Source organism: Podarcis vaucheri (assembly GCF_965113315.1).
Source record: "Podarcis vaucheri genome assembly, chromosome: Z".
In the NCBI taxonomy this organism is placed as follows: Eukaryota; Metazoa; Chordata; class Lepidosauria; order Squamata; family Lacertidae; genus Podarcis; species Podarcis vaucheri.
Window position 1 is genome coordinate 53,109,402 of NC_138758.1, and position 6,694 is coordinate 53,116,095.

Consider the following 6,694-nt stretch of genomic DNA (forward strand, 5'->3'; position numbering starts at 1 on the left):
TTGATGGATGATTGACAGGTCCGATCGGGATGCAGGAATGGTACCCAAGGGCGGGAGGAAGGAGGAGGGAAGAGGGGATGGAGGCTGAGGGGATGGAGGGGGGCGGGACTTCCTGGGGAGGAGGATGCTGGGAGATTGGCAGGGAGGAAGGAGGAAGGAGGGATGGAGGAGGAGAAGATGCTGTAAGAGGGGTACCCAGGGAGGAAGAGGAGGGAGGAAGGGAGGGAGGAGGGAGGAGGAGGAGGGAGGAAGAAAGGAGGAGGAGAGGAAGGATGGATGAGGAGGAAGGGAGGAAAGAAGGAAGGAGGGAGGGAGGGAAGGAAGGAAGGAGGAGGAGGAGGAAGGAAAAAGGAGGGAGGAGGAGGGAAGGAAGGAAGGAAGGAGGGAGGGAGGGAGGGAGGGAAGGAAGGAGGGAGGAAAGGAGGGAGAGAGGGAGGAGGAGGGGAGGAAGGAAGGAAGGAAGAAGGAGGGAAGAAGGAAGGAAAGGAGGGAAGAAGAGGGAGGAATGGAGGGAGGGAGGGAGGAAGGAAAGAGAGGAAGGAAGGCAGGAAGGAGGAGGAGGGAGGAGGAGGATGGATGGAGAGGGAAAAGATGCTCTGGGAAGAGTAATTGGTACCCAAGGAGGAAGAGGATGGAGAGAGCGAAGGGATTTTCCCCTGGAGGAGAGGAATTGGTACCCAGGGAGGAGGGAGGAAGAGCATTCCCTTGACCTCTCAATCTCCCCCACTCTTCCTCCTCCTTGGGTACCACTCCTACTCCTTGGAGCATCTTTCTACTTCCTCTCTCCTCCTGCATCCTTCCTCTTCCTCCCCCTTGGATACCACTCCTACTCCTTGGAGCATCTTTCTACTTCCTGTCTCCTCCCGCATCCTTCCTCTTCCTCCTCCTTGGGTACCACTCCTACTCCTTGGAGCATCTTTCTACTTCCTGTCTCCTCCCGCATCCTTCCTCTTCCTCCTCCTTGGGTACCACTCCTTCTCCTTCAAGCATCCTTCTACTTCCTGTCTCCTCCTGCCTCCTTCCCCCCTCCTCTTTCCAGCATCCTTCTACTTCCTGTCTCCTCCTGCCTCCTTCCCCCCTCCTCCTTCCAGCATCCTTCTACTTCCTGTCTCCTCCTGCCTCCTTCCCCCCTCCTCCTTCCAGCATCCTTCTACTTCCTGTCTCCTCCTGCATCCTTCCCCCTCCTCCTCCTTGAAGCATCCTTCTACTTCCTGTCTCCTCCTCCTCGGAGTATCTTTCTACTTCCTCTCTCCTCCCCATTGGGTACCACTCCCACTCCTTGGAGCATCTTTCTACTTCCTCTCTCCTCCTTCCTCCTCCTAGGAGTATCTTTCTACTTCCTCTCTCCTCCTTTCTCTTCCTCGGAGTATCTTTCTACTTCCTGTCTCCTCCTGCATCCTTCCTCCTCCCCCTTGGGTACCACTCCTACTCCTTGGAGCATCCTTCTACTTCCTGTCTCCTCCTGCATCCTTCCTCCTCCTCCCCCTTGGGTACCACTCCTCCTCCTTGGAGCATCCTTCTACTTCCTCTCTCCTCCTTGGAGCATCTTTCTACTTCCTCTCTCCTCCTGCCTTCTTCCTCCTCCCCCTTGGGCACCACTCCTACTCCTTGGAGCATCTTTCTACTTCCTCTCTCCTCCTTCCTCCTCCTAGGAGTATCTTTCTACTTCCTGTCTCCTCCTGCATCCTTCCTCCTCCTCCTCGGGTACCACTCCTCCTCCTTGGAGCATCCTTCTACTTCCTCTCTCCTCCTGCATCCTTCCTCCTCCTCCTCCTCGGGTACCACTCCTACTTCAAGCACCCTTCTACTTCCTCTCTCCCCCTTCCTCCTCCTAGTATCTTTCTACTTCCTCTCTCCTCCTGCATCCTTCCTCCTCCTCCTCGGGTACCACTCCTCCTCCTTGGAGCATCCTTCTACTTCCTCTCTCCTCCTGCATCCTTCCTCCTCCTCCTCCTTGGGTACCACTCCTACTTCAAGCACCCTTCTACTTCCTCTCTCCCCCTTCCTCCTCCTAGTATCTTTCTACTTCCTCTCTCCTCCTGCATCCTTCCTCCTCCTCCTCGGGTACCACTCCTCCTCCTTGGAGCATCCTTCTACTTCCTCTCTCCTCCTGCATCCTTCCTCCTCCTCCTCCTCGGGTACCACTCCTACTTCAAGCACCCTTCTACTTCCTCTCTCCCCCTTCCTCCTCCTAGTATCTTTCTACTTCCTCTCTCCTCCTGCATCCTTCCTCCTCCTCCTCGGGTACCACTCCTCCTCCTTGGAGCATCCTTCTACTTCCTCTCTCCTCCTGCATCCTTCCTCCTCCTCCTCCTCGGGTACCACTCCTACTTCAAGCACCCTTCTACTTCCTCTCTCCCCCTTCCTCCTCCTAGTATCTTTCTACTTCCTCTCTCCTCCTGCATCCTTCCTCCTCCTCCTCGGGTACCACTCCTCCTCCTTGGAGCATCCTTCTACTTCCTCTCTCCTCCTGCATCCTTCCTCCTCCTCCTCCTCGGGTACCACTCCTACTTCAAGCACCCTTCTACTTCCTCTCTCCCCTTCCTCCTCCTAGTATCTTTCTACTTCCTCTCTCCTCCTGCATCCTTCCTCCTCCTCCTCGGGTACCACTCCTACTCCTGGAAGCATCCCTTTAAGTACCAATCGTGCTCCTCAGAGCATATTTTTCTTGGCCTCTCCATCTTCCTCCCTCCATCCCTTTAAGTACCTGGAGCATCAATTACTCTCCTCCAAGGAAACCCTCTGACCTCTTCCTCCCTATTTCCTGGGTACCAAATACTTTCCTCAGAGCATCGTTTTCCTCTTCCTCCTTCCTCCCTGGGTACCAATTACTCTTCTGAGAGCATCTTTCCCCTCTCCCTCCTCCATCCTTCCCCCTTTCTTCTCCTTCCTCCCTGGGCACCAATTACTCTCCTCCCTATTACTCCACTTCCTCCATCTGTACTGGGTACCAATCACTCTCCTTCCTCCCTATTACTCCACTTCCTCCCTATTACTCCACTTCCTCCCTATTTCCTGGGTACCAATTACTCTCCTCGGAGCGTCATTTCCCTCTTGCTCCCTCCTCCCTGCGTACTAATTACTCTCCTTCCTCCCTATTACTCCACTTCCTCCCTATTACTTCATTTCCTCCCTATTTCCTGGGTACTAATTACTCTCCTCGGAGCATCACTTCCCTCTTGCTCCCTCCTCCCTGAGTACTAATTACTCTCCTTCCTCCCTATCACTCCACCTCCTCCTTATTACTCCCCTTCCTCCCCATTTCCTGGGTACAAATCACTCTCCTTCCTCCCTATTTCCTGGGGACCAATCACTCTCCTTCCTCCCTATTACTCCACTTCCTCCCTATTACTCCACTTCCTCCCTATTTCCTGGGTACCAATCACTCTCCTCGGAGCGTCATTTCCCTCTTGCTCCCTCCTCCCTGCGTACTAATTACTCTCCTTCCTCCCTATTACTCCACTTCCTCCCTATTACTTCATTTCCTCCCTATTTCCTGGGTACTAATTACTCTCCTCGGAGCATCACTTCCCTCTTGCTCCCTCCTCCCTGAGTACTAATTACTCTCCTTCCTCCCTATCACTCCACCTCCTCCCTATTACTCCCCTTCCTCCCCATTTCCTGGGTACAAATCACTCTCCTTCCTCCCTATTTCCTGGGGACCAATCACTCTCCTTCCTATTACTCCACTTCCTCCCTATTACTCTCCTTCCTCCCTATTTCCTGCGTACCAATTACTCTTCTCAGAGCGTCTGTTCCCTCTCCATCCTTCTCTTCCTACATGCTTCCCCCCTTTCTTCTCCTTCCTCCTTGGGTACCAATTATCAGTCACTCTCCTTCCTCCCTATTTCCTGGGTGCCAATCACTCTCCTTCCTTCCTATTACTCCCCTTCCTCCCCATTTCCTGGGTACCAATCACTCTCCTTCCTCCCTATTACTCTCCTACCTCCCCACTACTCTCCTTCCTCCCTATTACTCCACTTCCTCCCTCTTTCCTGGGTACCAACCACTCTCCTTCCCCCCATTTCCTGGATACCAATTACTCCACTTCCTCCCTATTACTCTCCTACCTCCCCATTACTCTCCTTCCTCCCTATTACTCCACTTCCTCCCTCTTTCCTGGGTACCAACCACTCTCCTTCCCCCCATTTCCTGGATACCAATTACTCCACTTCCTCCCTATTACTCTCCTACCTCCCCACTACTCTCCTTCCTCCCTATTACTCCACTTCCTCCCTCTTTCCTGGGTACCAACCACTCTCCTTCCCCCCCATTTCCTGGATACCAATTACTCCACTTCCTCCCTATTACTCTCCTACCTCCCCATTACTCTCCTTCCTCCCTATTATTCCACTTCCTCCCTCTTTCCTGTGTACCAACCACTCTCCTTCCCCCCCATTTCCTGGATACCAATTACTCCACTTCCTCCCTATTACTCTCATACCTCCCCATTACTCTCCTTCCTCCCTATTACTCCACTTCCTCCCTCTTTCCTGTGTACCAATCACTCTCCTTCCTCCCCATTTCCTGTGTACCAACCACTCTCCTTCCTCCCTACTTCCTGGGCACCAACCACTCCACCTCCTCCCTATTACTCTCCTTCCTCCCTATTATTCCACTTCCTCCCTCTTTCCTGGGTACCAATCACTCTCCTTCCTCCCTACTTCCAGGATACCAACTATTCCACTTCCTCCCTGTTACTCTCCTTCCTCCCTATCACTCCACTTCCTCCCTTTCCTGAGTACCAATTACTCTCCTTACACCCCGTTTCCTGGGTACCAATCACTCCCCTTCCTCCCTACTTCCAGGATACCAATTACCCCACTTCCTCCCTATTACTCCACTTTCTCCCTCTTTCCTGAGTACCAATCACTCCCCTTCCTCCCTACTTCCAGGATACCAATTACCCCACTTCCTCCCTATTACTCCACTTTCTCCCTCTTTCCTGAGTACCAATCACTCCCCTTCCTCCCTACTTCCAGGATACCAATTACCCCACTTCCTCCCTATTACTCCACTTTCTCCCTCTTTCCTGAGTACCAATCACTCCCCTTCCTCCCTACTTCCAGGATACCAATTACCCCACTTCCTCCCTATTACTCCACTTTCTCCCTCTTTCCTGAGTACCAATCACTCCCCTTCCTCCCTACTTCCTGGATACCAATTACTCCCCTTCCTCCCTATTACTCCACTTCCTCCCCATTTCCTGGACACCAATTACCTGGGTGCTGGGCGCCGGGAACTGTAGGGCGCTGGGAACCTTAGTTCGCTCTGTGCTATCACAGGGCTTTCAAAGCGCCTGGGAACTGTAGTTCATTCAGGGGAATCGCACGTCATTTCAGGCGCCTGGGAACTGTAGTTCATTCAGGGCAATCGCAGGTCACTCAAGGCGCATGGGAACTATAGTTCACTCAGAGCAATGGCAGCTCATTCTGGGCGCCTGGGAACTGTAGTTCATTCAGGGGAATCGCAGGTCATTCCAGGCGCCTGGGAACTGTAGTTCACTCAGTGCAATCGCAGGTCGTTCCAGGCGCCTGGGAACTGTAGTTCACTCAGTGCAATCGCAGGTCAGGAAAGGCGCCTGGGAACTGTAGTTCATTCAGGGCAATCAGGTCACTCCAGGCGCCTGGGAACTGTAGTTCATTCACTTTATTTGGGCGCTGGGAACTGTAGTTCACTCAGGACAAGCGCATGTGATTCAGGGCGCTTGGGAACTGCAGTTCATTCAGGGCGCCTGGGAACTACAGTTCGTTCTGCGCAACGAGGTCCCTCAAGGCGCCTGGGAACTGTAGTTCATTCAGGACAAGCGAGGTCATTCCAGGCGCCTGGGAACTGTAGTTCATTCAGGGCGCCTGGGAAGTGTAGTTCATTCAGTTTATTTGGGCGCTGGGAACTGTAGTTCACACAGGACAATCGCATGTAATTCAGGGCGCTTGGGAACCGCAGTTCATTCAGGGCGCCTGGGAACTGTAGTTCACTCAGGGGGATCACAGCTCATTCCAGGCGCCTGGGAACTGTAGTTCATTCAGGGCGCCTGGGAAGTGTAGTTCATTCAGTTTATTTGGGCGCTGGGAACTGTAGTTCACATAGGACAATCACATGTAATTCAGGGCGCTTGGGAACCGCAGTTCATTCAGGGCGCCTGGGAACTGTAGTTCATTCAGGACAAGCGAGGTCATTCCAGGCGCCTGGGAACTGTAGTTCATTCAGGACAAGCGAGGTCACTCCAGGCGCCTGGGAACTGTAGTTCATTCAGGGCACCTGGGAACTGTAGTTCATTCAGTTTATTTGGGCGCTGGGAACTATAGTTCACTCAGGACAAGCGCATGTAATTCAGGGCGCCTGGGAACTACAGTTCATTCAGGGCGCCTGGGAACTACATTCTGTGCAATGAGGTCCCTCAAGGCGCCTGGGAACTGTAGTTCATTTGGTTCATTTGGGCGCTGGGAACTGTAGTTCACTCAGGACAATCGCATGTAATTCAGGGCACTTGGGAACTGCAGTTCATTCAGGGCGCCTGGGAGCTATAGTTCGTTCAGGGCAATCACAGCTCATTCCAGGCACATGGGAACTATAGTTCATTCAGGGCAATCACAGCTCATTCCAGGCGCCTGGGAACTGTAGTTCATTCAGGGCACCTGGGAACTGTAGTTCATTCAGTTTATTTGGGCGCTGGGAACTGTAGTTCACTCAG

The 6,694-nt window shown here is 53.1% G+C and overlaps 1 long non-coding RNA gene across 1 annotated transcript; it reads right to left on the reverse strand.

Annotated features, from left to right (window-relative positions):
* Positions 1-3,494: 3,494 nt before the first annotated feature.
* LOC309523844 lies at positions 3,495-5,363 on the reverse strand. The gene is made up of 3 exons (XR_014215664.1): positions 4,502-5,363; positions 3,886-3,946; positions 3,495-3,655 (listed from the first exon to the last, which is right to left on the reverse strand). It is a non-coding gene; the product is annotated as an uncharacterized lncRNA (long non-coding RNA).
* Between the last annotated feature and the right edge of the window lie 1,331 nt (positions 5,364-6,694).